Below are 19,614 nucleotides of genomic sequence, written 5' to 3' on the forward strand. Positions count from 1 at the left end.
CTATTTTTGCCTGTTTGTATTTTAAAGTGTGCGCTCTCCTTCCTTGTTGCCCGCCTACCGCGCCACCCCCCGCCCTCCCTTCCCGCCACCGCCGCCTGTCCCCGCCCCTTTTTCTTCTGTATCCCTCCCCGCTCCCGCCTCCCAGCTGCCCCGCCCACCCGCGCACTTGGCCTTAAATGGCGACCGTGCGACGCAGGTGAGTGTGACCCACTTGTGGGACACCCCCGCGCCGCACGGCCACCAGCTGCTGCGTGTGCCCCTTGCCTGCCCTGCTGCCTCGTTGAGCCTCGTTTGCCGGCTGCCGCCGCTGCGAGTGCTGTTGCCGCTTTTTCCTGGTTTTATCAAGCATTTGTGCTTGTCTTGCCGATCTGTGTTTTCTCTGTTTTGCCCGTTTTTTGTCATCTATTTTTGCCTGTTTGTATTTTAAAGTGTGCGCTCTCCTTCCTTGTTGCCCGCCTACCGCGCCACCCCCCGCCCTCCCTTCCCGCCACCGCCGCTTGTCCCCGCCCCTTTTTCTTCTGTATCCCTCCCCGCTCCCGCCTCCCAGCTGCCCCGCCCACCCGCGCACTTGGCCTTAAATGGCGACCGTGCGACGCAGGTGAGTGTGACCCACTTGTGGGACACCCCCGCGCCGCACGGCCACCAGCTGCTGCGTGTGCCCCTTGCCTGCCCTGCTGCCTCGTTGAGCCTCGTTTGCCGGCTGCCGCCGCTGCGAGTGCTGTTGCCGCTTTTTCCTGGTTTTATCAAGCATTTGTGCTTGTCTTGCCGATCTGTGTTTTCTCTGTTTTGCCCGTTTTTTGTCATCTATTTTTGCCTGTTTGTATTTTAAAGTGTGCGCTCTCCTTCCTTGTTGCCCGCCTACCGCGCCACCCCCCGCCCTCCCTTCCCGCCACCGCCGCCTGTCCCCGCCCCTTTTTCTTCTGTATCCCTCCCCGCTCCCGCCTCCCAGCTGCCCCGCCCACCCGCGCACTTGGCCTTAAATGGCGACCGTGCGACGCAGGTGAGTGTGACCCACTTGTAGGACACCCCCGCGCCGCACGGCCACCAGCTGCTGCGTGTGCCCCTTGCCTGCCCTGCTGCCTCGTTGAGCCTCGTTTGCCGGCTGCCGCCGCTGCGAGTGCTGTTGCCGCTTTTCCTGGTTTTATCAAGCATTTGTGCTTGTCTTGCCGATCTGTGTTTTCTCTGTTTTGCCCGTTTTTTGTCATCTATTTTTGCCTGTTTGTATTTTAAAGTGTGCGCTCTCCTTCCTTGTTGCCCGCCTACCGCGCCACCCCCCGCCCTCCCTTCCCGCCACCGCCGCTTGTCCCCGCCCCTTTTCTTCTGTATCCCTCCCCGCTCCCGCCTCCCAGCTGCCCCGCCCACCCGCGCACTTCGCCTTATATGGCGACCGTGCGAACGCGCAGCGGTCACGCGCAGCGGGCGCGCCGATTGTGCGCCGATTGAGCGCCAAAGGTAAGCCCGTCTGCGCCCGTCCGCGACCGGACCGCGACCAGCGCCAGGACCCCTGGCCCCCGAGGAGCCCGACCGACCCGCCTGACGTACTCCGCCGCCACCCTCATCGCACTCAACACCGGCCGACTCCCAGAATGCCATCAAGCCACACCACGACACACCCACGGACCTTTCAGCTGCCACGCCTGCAAGTTCACCTGCATCCGGACCAGCCTCGCACCAGCACCCGCAAAGTCGAACTCCAGCAGCTACCACCTCAAGTGCATCCTGCTCAACACCCGCTCCGTCCACAGACACGCCATCGAACTCTGGAACCTCCTAGACGCCACAGCCCCTGACGTTGCCTTCCTCACGGAGACCTGGATGAACGCCTCTTCAGCTCCCGACATCGCCATCGCCATCCCAGAGGGCTACAAGATCATCCGGAGGGACCGCAACGCCAACCAGATGGGAGGAGGCATCGCCATCATCCACAGGAACACCATCCGTCTCACGACCAGCACCGACAACACCCTGACCAGCGCCGAACACCTGCACTTCCAGATCCACACCAACCCGAACACCACCCTCAGAGGCACCCTGATCTACCGACCCCCTGGACCACGCACGCAATTCAGCGAGGACATCGCCGACTTCGTCAGCCCGCATGCCCTCCCCTCCGCCGACTACATCCTCCTGGGGGACCTGAACTTCCACCTGGAGAACAACAACGACCACAACACCAGCACCCTGCTCGACAACCTCGCCAACCTGGGACTCAAGCAACTGGTGTCCACCCCCACCCACCTCGCCGGACACACACTCGACGCCGTCTTCTCATCCAGCACAGACATAGACTTCAGCCACGCCACAGAGCTTCAATGGACGGACCACAGCTGCGTCCACTTCACCTTCAAGAGAACGACGACCCACCAACACCAGCAACACACCGCCCGCAGAAGCTGGAACAAGATCACAGCAGACCAGCTCGCCACCTCCCTGAGCCAACACCCTCCTGCCAGCTCAGCGAACCCCAGCCAGGCCGCCGACAACCTCACGAAGTGGATCACCACCTGCGCGGACGAGCTCGCCCCGCTGAGGACCCCGCCCAGCAGACCCACCAGCAAGAAGGCCCCATGGTTCACCGACGAACTCAAGAGCTCCAAGAAGAACTGCCGAGCCCTCGAGAAAGCCTGGAAAAAGGACCCGACACCGGACAACAGGACCTCCTACAAACTGGCCACCCGGAAACACCACCAGCTGATCCGCGCCGCCAAGAGAACAGCATTCAAGGACCGGTTGGACAACAACGCACACAACAGCAAGGAACTCTTCAACATCGTGAAAGAGCTTTCCAACCCCAGAGCAGGAAACAACGACACCACCCCATCACAAGACCTCTGCAACTCCCTCGCCTCATACTTCCACAACAAGATCACGGACATACACAGCAGTTTCAACAACCAACCAACGCACACCACGACCGACCTGCCACCCCCCCCCACCACCACCCTCCACGCCTGGACCCCGATCAGCACAGAAGACACCATCCGCACGATGAACTCCATCCACTCCGGATCACCAACCGACCCCTGCCCTCACCACGTCTTCAACAAGGCCGACGCTGCCATCGCACCCCACCTGCGAGACATCATCAACACATCCTTCGACACCGCCATCTTCCCCGAAAGCTGGAAACACGCCGAACTCAGCGCTCTACTCAAAAAACCAACAGCGGACCCCACCGACCTCAAGAATTACCGCCCCATCTCGCTTCTACCGTTTCCAGCCAAAGTCATCGAGAAGACCGTCAACAAGCAGATGGCCGCCTTCCTCGAGACGAACGGATCCCTCGACCCCTCACAGTCCGGCTTCCGAGCCAAACACAGCACCGAGACCGCCCTCATCGCCGCCACCGATGACATCCGAGCCCTGATGGACAAGGGAGAAACAGCGGCCCTCATCCTCCTAGACCTCTCCGCGGCATTCGACACGGTCTGCCACCGCACCCTAACACGGCGCCTCAGCAACATCGGCATCCGGGACAAGGCACTGGAATGGATCATCTCCTTCCTCGACGGAAGAACACAGCGAGTCCGCCTACCACCGCACAAGTCAGAGGCCTCCGAAGTCATCTGCGGCGTCCCCCAAGGATCATCACTGAGCCCCACCCTCTTCAACGTCTACATGAGCCCCCTCGCGGCCATCGTACGCAAACACCACCTCAGCATCATCTCCTACGCCGACGACACCCAGCTGATCCTCTCCCTGACCAACAACCCCGCCGCCGCCAGAGCCAACCTGCACGAAGGGATGAAAGAGGTAGCCGAGTGGATGACGACCAGCCGCCTGAAACTGAACTCGGACAAGACGGAGGTCCTCATCCTGGGCTCTTCACCCTCCGCCTGGGACGACTCCTGGTGGCCTCCCGCCCTGGGCACCGCGCCCAAACCGACAGACCATGCACGAAACCTGGGCTTCATCCTGGACTCCTCCCTCTCCATGACCAGGCAAGTCAACAGCGTCTCCTCGGCGTGCTTCAACATCCTACGCATGCTACGAAAGATCTTTTGGTGGATCCCCTCAGAGACCAGGAAGACCGTCACCCAGGCCCTCGTCACCAGCCGACTGGACTACGGCAACGCCCTCTACGCCGGGACCACCGCCAAGCTCCAGAAGAGACTCCAGCGGATCCAAAACGCCTCAGCCAGACTCATCCTCGACATCCCACGATCCAGCCACATCTCCGGTCATCTGAGAGACCTTCACTGGCTCCCCATCAACAAGAGAATCACCTTCCGCCTCCTCACCCACGCACACAAAGCCCTACACGACCAAGGCCCGAGCTACCTCAACAGCCGAGTCAACTTCTACGCTCCCAAACGCCACCTCCGATCAGCCAACCACGCCCTCGCCGCCGTCCCCCGCATCCGAAGAGCGACTACAGGAGGAAGGTCCTTCTCCTACCTGGCCGCCAAGACCTGGAACTCCCTCCCGTCCGACCTGCGCCTGACCCAAGACCACCTCTCCTTCAGGAAGAAGCTGAAGACCTGGCTGTTCGAGCAGTAGCGGCACCCCCCCTCCCCAGCGCCTTGAGACCCTACGGGTACGTAGCGCGCTTTATAAGTGTCACTGATTGATTGATTGTGCGCGATATACCTTAAATTCATACAAGACTTACTTCAATTGGCTGGCAGGTTCCAGGTGCATTAAATATAATTACCATATGTTGGTGTTATCACAAATCAAATTGTACTCAGTTTTTACACTGTTGGAGGATACTGTGCTGTCTGGTCCTGGCAGCCTGCACACAAAACTCATTAGCAACTCTATTACTCCACAGAGCTATTTTACTAGCTTATGAAAAGTGATGTGGAGTTGTGATTGATAGTTCCCGTTTGGACTGTTGAGTTTCTTTTTGTGCCAAAGCAAGCCTCTCTTCCTTGTCTCCACTTTTTGATACAATAATAGTGACTGGAGTTGTTTAGGTTTGTAGGCTGTAGGCTTTTGGTCAGGATCCTTCGGGTTCCACTGCTAGTTTCTGTTGATGCATGCTTCCTGCCTTGTCCACATTATTTCTATCTAAAAAGTAAATCAGTTGCAATTCATGTTAGGAATGTGCACGAATGAATGCATCATTAACAACATAACAGTTTTAAAAAAAATAATAATAATTTTCAACCTGACTATTTCTTGAAATGGACATAAACCAGCTGAAGAAACAGGTTGCACTATATATTTCAAAATGTAAATATATTAGCTAAAATAGTTATTTATACTGACTAGAGAGCACAAGAATTTGGCTTTTGATCTGATCTGAATCAATAGGCCCAAATATTCTTCCCATTTTCCCCAATCTGTACAAATAAATCCCACAAAGTATTTCTTATTCAGAGATGTTTTGTTTACTGAATATAATTGCCCACTAATTTTATTTATACATTTAGAACAATTTCTCACCACTAATCGGTGACATCATAAAAATATGAAATCAGACATAACGAGGAGCATACCTGGCTGGAGGACGCTCCGCTGCGCACTCTGCATTTTCCCGGGGGTCCGGAGGCGCTGTGGTCTTCTTCTTTGCCGCCATTGACCTTGCTGGACACCGTGTTGGGGACTACAGCCCCCAGAGTCCCTAGCGGCACTTCCCGCTTCCGCTTCCCTGCGCGCCCGGAGGCGCTTAAAACTGTGAGGCTCCCTCGGTGGAGCGGGGGCATAACGAGGAGCATACCTGGCTGGAGGACGCTCCGCTGCGCACTCTGCATTGCCCGGGGGTCCGGAGGCGCTGTGGTCTTCTTCTTTGCCGCCATTGACCTTGCTGGACGCCGTGTTGGGGACTACAGCCCCCAGAGTCCCTAGCGGCACTTCCCGCTTCCGCTTCCCTGCGCGCTCGGAGGCGCTTAAAACTGTGAGGCTCCCTCGGTGGAGCGGGGGCATAACGAGGAGCATACCTGGCTGGAGGACGCTCCGCTGCGCACTCTGCATTGCCCGGGGGTCCGGAGGCGCTGTGGTCTTCTTCTTTGCCGCCATTGACCTTGCTGGACGCCGTGTTGGGGACTACAGCCCCCAGAGTCCCTAGCGGCACTTCCCGCTTCCGCTTCCCTGCGCGCCCGGAGGCGCTTAAAACTGTGAGGCTCCCTCCGCGTCGCGGGACGCGCGCGGGCGGCGCCGGGCTAAGCCCGGGCAAAGGGCGGGCCCTCTGTGGCCCTCAGAGGCCAGAAGGGACTGGGCTGGGCCAGAGACGCTGTTCCAGAACATATATGGTACATAAAGCACCGGGTGTGACATTGAGTAGGTTGCTAAGACTTTGCTATTGTTTTAAAGTTTTAAATATAGGATAAATATAAACGGGGAAACCGTTATAACAATTCAGTAAGCTTTAGACGGGGCTGTGCCGTTTTATAATGTGTCTAGATCTAAGCCCCTTTCCGGGCCACGCACTATGGATAATTATTTGGTCCAGAAGGTTAGTAAGATAAACTCTGAAAGGCGACAGTCGCTTGGAAAAATTAGCACCCCGCAATTAGAGAGCCCTGTAAGGGGTTCATCAGCATCTAGCATGGAGGATGCGAACAATCACTCTGACATTATTATTCCGGAAGTGGTAGAGTTGGTAGAGATGGGACATCTCGAGCCTGAACAAACTACCCCCAATGAGTTAAGAACAGATGACTGCCCTGATATGGTGGAACAATGTCTACCGACTCCAAAAGTACGGGCAGTTAGAACATGTAGGAAATTCCCTATCAAAAAGGGGGCACTGCGGAGTGGGCGGAAACGAGCAGCCTCACCAGATAAAGTCGCTGAAACTAATGTACTGAGTAAATTTAATAAGGTGGGAGTGGAGGATGATATAGTAACTAACCTAGAGGAGATTATTGGTTTAAAGATTAGAGGCATTATAGATCCTTTGGTTTCAAAAATTGAGGAATTGACAAAAGAAGTTGCTAGATTGGGTGGTTTGCTTAGAAAGGTCTTAGACAAACCAGGAGAGGTGTCTGCTGCTACTACTGTCACAATTGCTGCAACTGACACTACTAGCAATCAATATAAGCATCAGGTACAGGGAGACTCTTCTAAGGAAGCCACAGGAAATAAAGGGAACAATAGTGTTAACCCCATAACACCTCAAAGGAGCATGCACTTAACTAGCAAGGCTTTGCCTGCCATAGATAATATAAATAGATGGGAGGAAATTAACAAAAAGGGTGCTATTAATCTCCCACCTGAGTGTGCCCCTTATGTGGTGGTACTTACAAATGTACCGCCGCTTGATAATAGGGGTCACCAAGAAACCCATGATTCCTTAAAAAACAAATGTCTATCCTGGTTAAATAGACAATGTGGTTTCCCATTGAATTTCTCTGATAATGTCCTGACTACCAGAAGAGTCAATTGGATTGGGAGCGATAGGAAAAGCTCAAAGGGGGACTGTGTAATTATTAATTTCAAACACCCACAGCATGTTACTACCGTCCTCCTAAGAGCGGCATCTCTCCCATTTTCCGATGGCAATGTATGTGCCCGAGCACTAGGTTACTTTTACAATCACCTTAATGTCAACCGGAGGGACAATAGTAGAATTTCTACTTACCCGCCCACTTCTAAACCTTATTTTGATATCCCTACACAGAATAGATTTCATGCACTTAGTTCCCTGGACTCCAACGATTGACGCACAAAAGAGACGGAGATATGTTTAGCAAGGGAAGAGGGTCCCGATAGGGATCAACATATGGACGACTGTGTACCTGAAATAACTTCTATGGTCTCCGGATTTGCGCCTAATCAGAACGAGGCAGAGAATATTCATGAGGGTAGTATGAATGTATGTGAAATGGGCCAATCAAGCGGGGCTGGCAACACGGAGGGAAATGCCCGAGGTTCCATCATTGGGATTACCACCAGAATAGGTACATGTTCCAGGATGGTGTGCTGGAATGTAGCTGGTCTGAAATCCAAAAGTAGAGACCCTGGTTGGGAATCCTTTATTAATAGGTACAATATTTTATGTTTCCAGGAAACCTGGTGCAAAGATAATATTGATTATGAGGGATTTGTTTCATATAACCTACCAGCATATGGAGAGGGCCCGGGAAGAGCTAAGGGGGGCTTACTCACCCTTGTATCGGTCCATCGCCAGATGCTGGTGAAAAAATATGTGCCGGTGGGCGATCTAATACAGATGATCTGGATTTGCGAAGGCAAAAGTCGTAACATCCTTCTGATCAATTATTATAACAACATTTTTGATAGCACCAGGGGCAGAATAATAACCGAATTGGCCAACGCTATTGATACCTTAAGTTTGGACTCGAACGTAGTATTTGATATTATCTGGTGTGGGGATTTCAATACCTCATTATGTGAATTATTATCTACAAAGGCCTGTGGGGTTACGAATAATGACGGATGGGAGGTCCCACACTTTGGTCATGATATGTATGGGGAAAATGTGAATACATTAATGGGGTGCCTTGACCTGGAAATTTTGGATTGCTGCAGGGACAGTAATGGTTCACCTATCCCCACATTTAGGAATTGGCGCTCCAAGTCCGTAATTGATCATGTGTTGGTATCCTCTAGTATTGCCGATTGTTTTGCCCCATTGGAAATGGAAATAATGGACACTAGTGATCACAATTGTATCATTGTGCCCATGACTTTGTGGGAGGAGAATGATAGAGAGACAGGGACCACGGTTGGAAACATCGAAGCCCATCGGGCTAATGGGGTAAGGTTGAGGTGGATAGGTGCAAAAGCATCCGAATTGACTGAATCCATTATTATGAAGAATTTAGCAGACATTGTTTTTATCTTAGAAAATAGATTGGATCATGAGCGGGTCTTATCTAGTTTTATAGGAATCAACAATGCCATTAACGCAAAGTTCACAAGTGGTAGCAGGGGTGGTACAAAACCTGGTTTTGTCTGGTTTGATAAAACCTGTTCTGCTGCTCTGACTGATCTTAAGCAGGCCCTAGCAATAAGACCTAGGGATAAAAAATTAGTAACAACTCTGAGGCTAGAATATAAAAATGCCATTAAAGCTAGGAAGACGGTTCTACAGCTTCAGGCATGGGATTCTCTTAACCAAGCGGCGGAACTCTCTAACTCTGTATTATTTTGGGCAACAGTCAACTCCCCATTCCTTAAGGAGACAAATACACCTGAGTTAACAGCAAATGTCTCCTGCGAAGGCTGGATTACCCATTTTTCAACTATCTTTGATTCAGGTAAAAATAGTAATGTTGGGTCAGATAGATGGCCTATATTACCACTTGATATTACTGTGGAAGAAGTTGAAAGGGGGATTAGGGCAAGTAAGGGAGGAAAAGCCCAAGGCCCGGACGGGGTTCCAAGCGACGTGTACAAGGATGCGCCAGAAGTATGGGGTCCTTTGCTGGCTGTTGTTTTTAACGCCGCAGTTTGTATAGATCCTCCGTCGACGTGGGAGGAGTCTATAATTGTACCCATATATAAGAAAGGATCCAGGTCCGAGGCTAAAAACTACCGACCAGTTTCATTACTGGATGCTTCCGTAAAAGTTATGAGTAGGATTATGCTGGTAAGATTGGAAGAATGGGCAGAACAAGATCGTATTTTGGCAGATAGCCAATATGGTTTTAGAAAAGGCAGGGGTACGCTCGATCAATGTATCAATTTAGAATTATTGATCGGGAAGTATAGTGAAGCCAAACCTGGCCATATATATATGTGCTTTGCTGATTTAAGCAGCGCTTTCGACATGGTCGACCACTCTATTTTGTGGTCGACCTTGTTGAAATTGGGTGCGCCAAAGGGCATAATTTATTTTCTTGCCAGAATGTATGAGAGATTAAAAACCTGTGTAGGAAGGGAGAATGTACCCCGAACTTTAGCGTAAAACGAGGTATAAGGCAGGGTTGTGTTTTAGCCCCTCTTTTATTTATTTTATTTATAAATGGTATTGATGCAATTTTAAAGGAAGTACACGCAGATGCTCCCATGATCAATGGTGTTCCAGTACCGGTGTTACTATACGCCGATGATGCTGTATTGTTGTCACGAACTCCGATAGGGTTACAACGATTGATGGATAGTTTTGCTTCCTTTATTGACGACAAAAAGTTAGTTATTAACAAAAGTAAAACGTACACTATGATCTGCGGCCCAAAGAAATCTAAACATGTAGTGAAAGGGTTTTTTATTGATAAGTTAAAAGTACAGCAGGTGGACAAATTCTGTTATTTAGGTATAACTTTTTCTAATGACAAAAAGTGGACACATGAATTTAATAATATACGCAATAAAATAGCTAGAAATGCCCATGGAATTTTGAGATTTGCTCAGAAAATTGGGGATCGTAGAACCAGAGATATGGTAAAAATTTATCAGGCTAGATGTGTATCAACTGCATTGTATGGGGCAGGAATCTGGGTTTACAGTTGCGCACATGAATTGCAACTGGAACAGAATTCTTTTTTTTAAAAACGTTTATGTTTACCCACTTCGGCCTCTAATGCCTTATGTCATCAAGAACTATCTGTGAACTACTTATCTGACCTTTTGTCACTTAGACCTCTGATGGTTTGGCGGTCTATTTGGTTGAATGAGGAAAAGTCCTTTACAAGGTCTATTATCCAGGACTGTTTGCGATTAGATAAAGTCATAGCAATACCCTGGATTAAATACATTATTGTATGTTTCTCAGATATTTTTAACCTGAATATTGTAACTGATCCGAACGCTGTTTTATTGATCCCCAAGGTCGAGTTAAAAAGGGCCTTCCTAGCTTTTGTTGAGAGGAAGAGAACAGTTATTGCTGGTACTTTGTCCACTGTTATGTTTTATAACAGATATTTGGCCATGGATGGATTCCCTGTCTATTTAACCCTTGTCACCAGGCCGACACATAAATATGTGCTGACCAGATTGAGATTTGGAATAGTGCACCATCTGGTGGCCCATCCAGTAATGAAAAAATATCCCTTAGGACCTTGTAGATGTGATGGGATTTCCAAGCAGAGTACAATGCATTTTATATTATTCTGCAAGCTGTACTCTAATTTCCGTATCGTTTTGCTTAAACCCATGTTTGTTAAATACGGTACACGTACGGTTGAGCACGCAATGAAATTGATTTTTAATTTACAATCTGCGGACATCTGTTTTTATACTGCTACTGTTTTAAACAAATGCATCAATTCGAGGAAAAGTATGTGTTTTTAGATGTAGATATGCAATTTTAAAGGTGTAAATTATTGTTTTTAACTAATCATAGTATTTAGTGATGTATGATTATGTCTGCTTTAAGTCGTTCATATCTTGTATTTGTGATTGTGATTGTGTATGCTTTTATGGTCATTAATTTGTACCGAATAAAGCTGAATTGAATTGAAATTGAAATCACTTGTAACGTAAAAACATCAATCAGCAAAAAAAATACATAAATTAATCAGTAGTAAATAGTTGAGAAAAGAGAAACAACGGCTGAAATGAGAATTTCTGTGAACTCCTTCTGAATTAACTGTAGCCATACCCCACACTACTTGAGTACCAACCAACGAGAAACCCTGAGTTTGTCTATATAGGTTCCGTGGATGTAGGGTCAAGAACCCGAGCCCTCCCACCCCCTTCAAGTTCTATTCTCAAGCCATGAGGTTCCAGTTAACAAAGCCTCGAGAGACCAGTTTAGGTTACAGTCTGTCAGATTTTTAAAAGAGGCCTCTTTGGGACACCGTCCCCGATGTTAAGGTAGACGCACACTGGGCTGTTGACAATTGAGGAAACACTGTTGTAAGGCCTTCTCCCAGAATGTAATTCAGAACCTCTAGGAAGGGCCAGTAGGATGTCGTGGTGAGTGCCCTTGTTTCTCTGGCTCTCACATGGGGAGGCGGACAATACAGGAAGCAGCATTTGCACGTCATCCACCAGAAGGCATGTCAAGAAGGATGCCCTGTCAAATGCCTTAAGCTCTATGGTCGGCCTGCAAGGGGGTAGATAATCGACGTCCAGCTTCATTGCTCCACAACCCCAGAAGAAAATCCACAGTCTGTGTTCTGGTTTTGGAGTATGCCCATGCAACTGTCGTCATTCCCATGGCTCATGCACGACATATAGTTCCACACCATACACATCTTTATCTTAGAGCTTTTGTGCCTGCCAGCAAAGCAACACTGGAGACCGAAAGCTTTGTCTTGTAAAGAAGCACCAAGCACTTGGTACCGGGAAGGATATGAGTTAGTTAAGCTCTTCTGGATATATGAAAGGAATTCTGCGTACGTCAAACCTTCGTCTTTGCTTTTCCACTGAATGTGCCACCCTTTAGAGGTCCTTGCTCAAGTCCACCCTCTGAGACCCACCAATGCTCAACCTCCTATTGCATTTTTGTCTCTTACAGCCAAGGGAGTGTCCTTCCATCAGCAGCACACCTCCCCAAGAGCTCCTCAACCTCCTCATTGACTGTTATTACTCTGAGCCTAAATCATCCCACCTATTCGTTCCTTTACTCAGGATAGTCCTCCGTTTCTGTGCTCGGAGCATGGAATCACATACCTCCTGAGTAAGGGTACTGTGCTGTACACTAATAAATAACATCGGCCAAATTGACGACTGTATTAACATCCTCTTTTTGGTAGACCTCTGCCTGGCTGTGTATCTTGCTTTAATCCTACTATGTATTTTTAAGTTATGGAATTGCGAACTCTTAGAATAGCTTGACAACACTATAGATCATATGTTTGTTTTACACCTAATCCAAATCCAAGGTCATGCACTGATTTTTTTTTTTTACACTAGTTGTAGTGTTTAGCAAAAACCTTCATATTATCCATTTGGATAATAAAACAATTTTCTTCGATCTTATTTTGGCTTCCGTCTAACTATCAACCGATTGGTCAAGTCAGCGTCTTTGCAAGTATTCCTAATAGGCAGTTAGAGCTCATTGCATCCTCCTGAATTCTCAGAGGTGGAAGAGTATTTAAAGTCTCAAGACAGAACCTTCTCATTTGTGTACTGTGAGTATATTAATACTAAATATAAATGAGCCACACTAGGAAAATGCCATTAGTCAACAAATTGTACTCCATGGATCAAATCAACTTTGATAACAAAGAAAGCCAAAAGTACATGTAGACAACCTCTGGAGTAGGAAGACAAACTCTCCTTCTGGCCTTAAGTGAATAGCACAAAGATGTCTTTTTGACCCAAAAAAACAGGTGTTTGGATCAACAGACCCCACGCACAGACTAGAAACCTGCATTAGACCTTGAAATCTGGTCTATCTGCAGTCTAGTTCCTGTGCCCTAGTCACCTTGTAATCTCATCATACCCATCCTTTAGACATTATATATTTAATTCCATCCCAAAACTTACAACTGAACGGATTATCAAAGCCAAGGCAGATGAACACATCTTTCCAAAACTGACAATACAAGAAGTGGTATGCCTCATTCAGCAAAGCGTTACTACTGACAGTGAAAAAACTGAAAACACCAGCCTCTGATAGGGGCTTCAGGCCAATTGTTTAGGCAATGATTATATCACAAATCCCTGGAGAGAGAATGCCTTTCTTAGCAGGCGTACTAAATATCTCACTTGGCTCTTTAAGTACACTTCTTCAGTTTGCTGTCACCATAGTTATTGGTGGAAATAATTTTCCACTTTGCATTCAATCCAGTGCCTACACCTTAAGCTCAATTGACTTTCATGATCTACTGTGTAGCCTAGAGAAGTTATACCTTGGATGGCTATCTTTGCTTAAAGATATATTCATTTTTATTGGAGGAACAAAAAACATTTGTAGTAAGATAAACCTCATGCTGTAAATCCCTCACCACATAAAGACCAGGAGCGTCAAAAAGGCCTTTTCATGCCTCACTCCTAGAACGTGGAATTTCTTTCATCAATCTTTTCACTTACCACCGCACTCATTCGCTTTCTACGAGGCCCTTGAACTTAATTTTTTCTTAAGAAGCCTCCTGATTACTTAACTGTCTTTCTACCTGCCCTTACACACTCATCCTTCTCTATGGAACACACAGAGTATCTTATTTACTTATCTAGGTGTCCCTCAGAGTATGGGCCCTACTAAATAATCACCCGTAATAAAATATAAATAGTTGTTTTATGGGGAATTAGCATGCAGGCTCGGTCGTGTCAGATGGGTTATATGGCTTCTGGGATGGCTGATGGGATAGTCCCGCCGATGGGAGGGATGCAGCGTGACATGCTATCCGATGTGGGCTTGACACTACGGACTCGCTGGGTAGGGCCATTTCTACCACAGTGGCGCTTAGACTTCACGCCTGGCTGCGGTCCACGTCATTTTCGGGCGATGTCCAGAGCACTCTCATGGACATGCCTTTGATGGCACTCGCCTTTTTGGAGAGAAAGCGGACAGTGCGCTGAAACGCTTTAAGGACTCCCGGGCTACGGCCAAGTCCTTGGGCCTCTCGGCACCACGGTCGCAAACTTCCGCCTTTCGCCCCTTTCGTGGCCAAGGAAGGGGTGCCTCCTCACGTGCGCCTAGCCACCAGCCGCAGAACCAACCTGCGCGCGGTCGCGGACGTGGTTTCCGCCGAGGCGGTTCTGGAGGACGACGAGGTCAGCCCACATCCACCCCGGCAGAATCCGCCTCAAAGCCTTCCTAGTCCGAGCTTTCAGGCCCATTCCACACCAGTGGGCGGCAGAGTTCGCCATCACCTGCTCCACTGGCGGTCCATCACATCGGACAGGTGGGTGCTGCAAATCGTCCGAAGGGGCTACTCCCTCCCCTTCGAGACGACCCCTCCAGCCATGCCACCGCAGCACCACCGTATCTCGGGGGATCATTTGAATCTTCTGCGAGAGGAAGTTTCGGCCCTCTTGGCCAAGGGGGCCGTCGAGCGCGTTCCGAGCCCAGAAGTAGGTCGTGGTTGTTATTCCCACTACTTTCTGGTTCCCAAGAAGGGCAAAGGGGGCCTACGCCCTATCTTGGACCTCCGGAACGTCAATGCCTTCCTCCGGAAGGAAAGGTTCAAGATGTTAACTTTGGCTCAGGTTCTAGCTGCCCTAGACCCCGGAGACTGGATGGTAGTGTTGGACTTGCAGGACGCATATTTCCACATCCCCGTCCTGCCGGCCCACCGGCGTTACCTGCGGTTCACGGTGGGCCAAGAGCACTTCCAGTTTACCATACTCCCCTTCGGCCTCACCAGTGCCCCTCGGGTGTTCACGAAAGTGATGGCGGTGGTCGCAGCTCATCTGCGCAGATCAGGGGTTCCAGTCTTCCCCTATCTCGACGACTGGTTGTTGAAGGCGGGCTCGCCCCAGACAGTCGTCTCCCACCTCCAGACTACGGCGGATTTCCTGCATTTGCTGGGATTTTCCATCAACGTGCCGAAGTCACACTTGAGTCCCTCTCAGAAGCTCCTCTTCATCGGAGCGGTTCTCAATTCGGCGCAGTTCCGGGTCCATCCACCGGAACAGCGGGTCCGGGATATACAGGCCCTGATTCCCATCTTTCGGCCTCTATCCTGGGTTTCGGTCAGGCTAGTGTTGCGGCTTCTGGTGCTGATGGCCTCCTGCATCCTACTAGTGCATCACGCCAGGTGGCGCATGTGGGCTCTGCAGTGGGACCTGAAGTTTCAGTGGGCCCAGTATCACGGCAACCTGTCCGACCATGTCTTGATCTCGGAGGGCACTGCACAGCAGTTGCAGTGGTGGCTCATGGACCACGATTGGGTCAAGGGCAAGAGCCTCTCCCTTCCCCAACCGGAGCATGTCGTAGTGACGGATGCGTCCCTCCTGGGATGGGGTGGCCATATGGGAGAGGCGAAGATCAGAGGCCTCTGGTCTCCGGCGGAGTCTCGTCTCCACATCAACCTGTTGGAGTTGAGCGCGATCCGACTTGCACTGAAAGCCTTCCTTCCCTCTGTCAGGGGAAGTGTCGTGCAGGTGTTCACGGACAACACCACCGCCATGTGGTATTGCAACAAACAGGGCGGGGTGGGGTCGTGGACCCTTTGTCAGGAGGCTCTGCGCCTCTGGACATGGCTGGAACACCAGGGCGTCACCCTAGTGGTTCAACATCTGGCGGGCTCTCTGAACGCCAGAGCAGACGAACTCAGCCGCCGGTGCATGATGGATCACGAATGGCGTCTGAACTCCGAAGTGGCGCAAGGTCTCTTTAAGCAGTGGGGGGAGCACTCGCTCGGCGACGCTTTTCGTCACGAGTGGAGTTGCGGTCTGTTGTATGCCTTTCCGCCTATACCATTTCTGCCCAGAGTGCTGAAGAAGATCAGGCACGACCGGGCCCAAGTCATCTTGGTGGCTCCGGATTGGGCACGAAGGTACTGGTATCCCGAGCTACTCAGTATGTTGACCGATCCTCCGATACGTCTGCCCCTTCGGGAGGATCTTCTGTCGCAGCAGCAGGGGACGGTCCTCCACCCGAACCTGTCCAGCCTCCACCTCCATGCGTGGAGATTGAGCGGCGGCAGTTGATGCCATTTGACTTGCCTCCTGAAGTCTGTGATATCATTCTGGCAGCCAGGCGTCCCTCCACAAAGACGGTATACGCCTGCCGGTGGAACAAATTTGTGGCATGGTGCACAGCAAAGGCTGTGGATCCCCTTTCCGCCCCTCTTTCTGAGGTTCTACTGTTTTTTCTTTCTTTGGCCCGGCAGGGCTCTGCCCTGGGCACCCTGAAAGGTTATCTTGCTGCCATCTCTGCCTTCTTGCGGCTTCCTGATCAGCCTTCTCTTTTCAAGTCCCCTGTAGTTACACGCTTTCTAAAAGGCATTACTCACACGTTCCCTCCTGTCCCTTTTGTAATGCCTCAGTGGGACTTGAATCTTGTTCTCACATTTCTAATGTGTGCTCCCTTTGAGCCTCTTCATAATTGTCCTCTTCGTCTGCTGACGCTTAAGACTGCTTTTCTGGTAGCCATCACCTCGGCTAGACGGGTGAGTGAGCTCCAGGCTTTATCTTCAAAGCCTCCTTTTCTCTCTGTTCATCCGGACAAGGTTGTCCTTCGGCCTCGTCCCTCCTTTCTTCCGAAAGTGGTGACTCCATTTCATCTTGGGCAGTCTGTCACCTTGCCCACCTTCTTTCCGCCTCCGCATCCTTCCAAAGAGGAAGAGAGGCTCCACCGTCTGGACCCAAAACGTGCGCTCTCCTTTTATTTGGACCGCACAAAGCAGTTCCGGGTGGACGACCAGCTTTTCGTTGGATACGTGGGTGCTAAGAAGGGGAAAGCTGTGCACAAACGGACCATCTCTCGGTGGGTCGTTTTGTGCATCAAAATTTGTTACTCCTTGGCAAAAAAGGACCCTCCTGTTGGGCTGCGCGCCCATTCTACTCGGGCCACAGCGGCTACTACTGCTTTGGGACGGGGTGTCCCTTTGCAGGACATCTGTCAGGCGGCAACGTGGGCTTTGCTACACACGTTTGCCAGGCATTATTGCCTTGACAGCCAAGTCCGGAGGGATGGCTTCTTTGGCCGTTCTGTCCTCCAGGACTTTCTGGTGTGATCTTGGTTCGCAGACCCACCACCGGGGATGGTATTGCTTGGGTATCTATTCTAAGGTGAGGAATCTAACTAATGTGTTTCTTTCAGATGAACAAGTTACTTACCTTCGGTAACGATGTATCTGTAAGAAACATTAGTTAGTTAGATTCCTCACCGACCCACCCATCCTCCCCGTTCTGCGAACTGACATCTAGGGTTAAGGTTATCCTTTTCAGGCCCCTAGATTTTATTTTTTGGCACCAGTGTCGGTCTTTGCATGGCTCTGCGTTCCTGGCACGGAAAGCTATGTACAAGAACGGACGTCGGCGCGCGAGGGCGGCGTCTAAGTACTCCGACGTCATTCCGGCGCACGACGCCGACGACGGACGCGGAGCCGCAGACGACGCCTAGCGACGCGCAAGGGGTATTGTTGACGAAAAATCTTCCGGATCCAGTCTGACGCCTGGGGATATTCTAAGGTGAGGAATCTAACTAACTAATGTTTCTTACAGATACATCGTTACCGAAGGTAAGTAACTTGTTCGTCAGCGTCGAGACGTAAGTCTCCGCATAGACGTAAGTCTCCGCATAGAGTGAAGTATACACCGGATGTGGCATCGGAGCATGATTCAGCCTCTGGCTCACCGCCTATTTCTATTTCACCTTCAGCCTCAGCAGGATCAGGATCTCCTCCTTCAAGATCCAGATCACCTGAAGTGATAAATCCATCTCCATCTCCTATTTCACCAATAGAGCATCCTGGGCCAACAAGTCCTCAATTGACAGCGTCACGGACACCAATAAGGCAGGAAGAGGATCAACCTCCGGGACAAAGCCCCACCAGAGTGTTGACTCAGTCCATACCACCACGTATGCCTTCCATGGCGCATGCAGTAAGCATTTACTTAACTAGATTGAGGAATCTTACCCAGCATTGGAGACCAGCAAGTTCCCACTCTCGGGAAAGAGAGTATGATCGGCGCTCACGTTCGCCCAGGAGAAGATCGAGGTCCAACTCTCACAGAAGAGAGTCGGGGCAATCTGAGAGAAGACGGCGTAGGTATCCTACATCCTCTTCTTCTTCAAGTCGTTCTTCCAAGAGAGATTACTCCCCACACTTTCAGATACTCCTTCATCTCGAGTTTCACCAGTGGATGACATCAGCACTTTCCAAGATGTTTTGTGCAGGGGAGCAGCAAAGTTGAACATTCCAATGCCTGTTCAAGAGACAACTTCCTCAGTCATCTTTGAGACCCTTCATGAAGGAACGGCGTCTCGTCCACTGTTGCCCCTGGTCCCTGGGATGCTTAAACCAGTGATGGACGTCTTCCTCACGCCGGCTACCATCAAGTCAGCTGCGGTGCGAATACTTAAGAAATATCGTCCTGCTCCGGAGGATCCTCTGTTTCTCAAGGCGGACCCTTCACCTGACTCTGTGATCACTGCGGCCGCCAGGAAAACCCACTCGGTGGCTTTGTCATCCACAGTGACGCCGGACAAAGAAACCAAGACGCAAGACTCTTGGGGAAGAAGATTATGCGGATCGGCTGCCTCCAGTTTGAAAGTGGCCGGTGCCTCAGCGCTATTGGGGCGCTACGACAGATCACTTTGGGATTCTCTCCAAAGATTCATAGAGAAACTTCCGCAGGAGGATAGAAAGGACTTTGAGGAGATCTTGCAGGAGGGCAGTCTGGTCTCTAATCAAGTCATAAGTGCGGCAGCAGATGGAGCAACGCTGGCAGCTCACTCCTACGCCCATGGTATTTCAGCCAGACGATCTTCCTGGCTAAGATTAACGGCTCTTAAACCTGAGGCACAAGCCAGAATTGTCAATCTGCCTTTTTCTGGGAGTTCGCTTTTTGGTTCACATACCGACGACGAGATGGATGAAGTCCGAACTCGAGACCATGAAAGCCGTGGGGCTAGAGAAAAGGAAAGAGTTCCGTCGTCGTAGGAGAACTGACAAGCATGCCTTCCAGCAGAGGGTTCAAACCCCTCACTGGCAGAAGAATCCAAGACCAGCAAGGACAGAAAAAACAACAATTCCAGTCACGCAGATCAACTAGAGGACGAGGAAACAACCGCCAGTCCAACAGTGGAAACAAGGCTCAAGGCAAGCAATCGCTTCCTCCAATAACGTCCACCGCTCCGGTGGGAGGAAGTATTTCGCGACATCTTCCAGAGTGGCAAAACATCACCAGAGACAA

The 19,614-nt window shown here is 50.3% G+C and overlaps 1 protein-coding gene across 5 annotated transcripts in view; it reads left to right on the forward strand.

The window, feature by feature from the left end:
- CTIF (cap binding complex dependent translation initiation factor) overlaps positions 1-19,614 on the forward strand; it is a 1,024,851-nt gene that overhangs the window by 885,858 nt on the left and 119,379 nt on the right. The window lies entirely within an intron of this gene.

Source organism: Triturus cristatus, chromosome 2_1 (genome assembly GCF_964204655.1).
Source record: "Triturus cristatus chromosome 2_1, aTriCri1.1, whole genome shotgun sequence".
Classification (NCBI taxonomy): domain Eukaryota; kingdom Metazoa; phylum Chordata; class Amphibia; order Caudata; family Salamandridae; genus Triturus; species Triturus cristatus.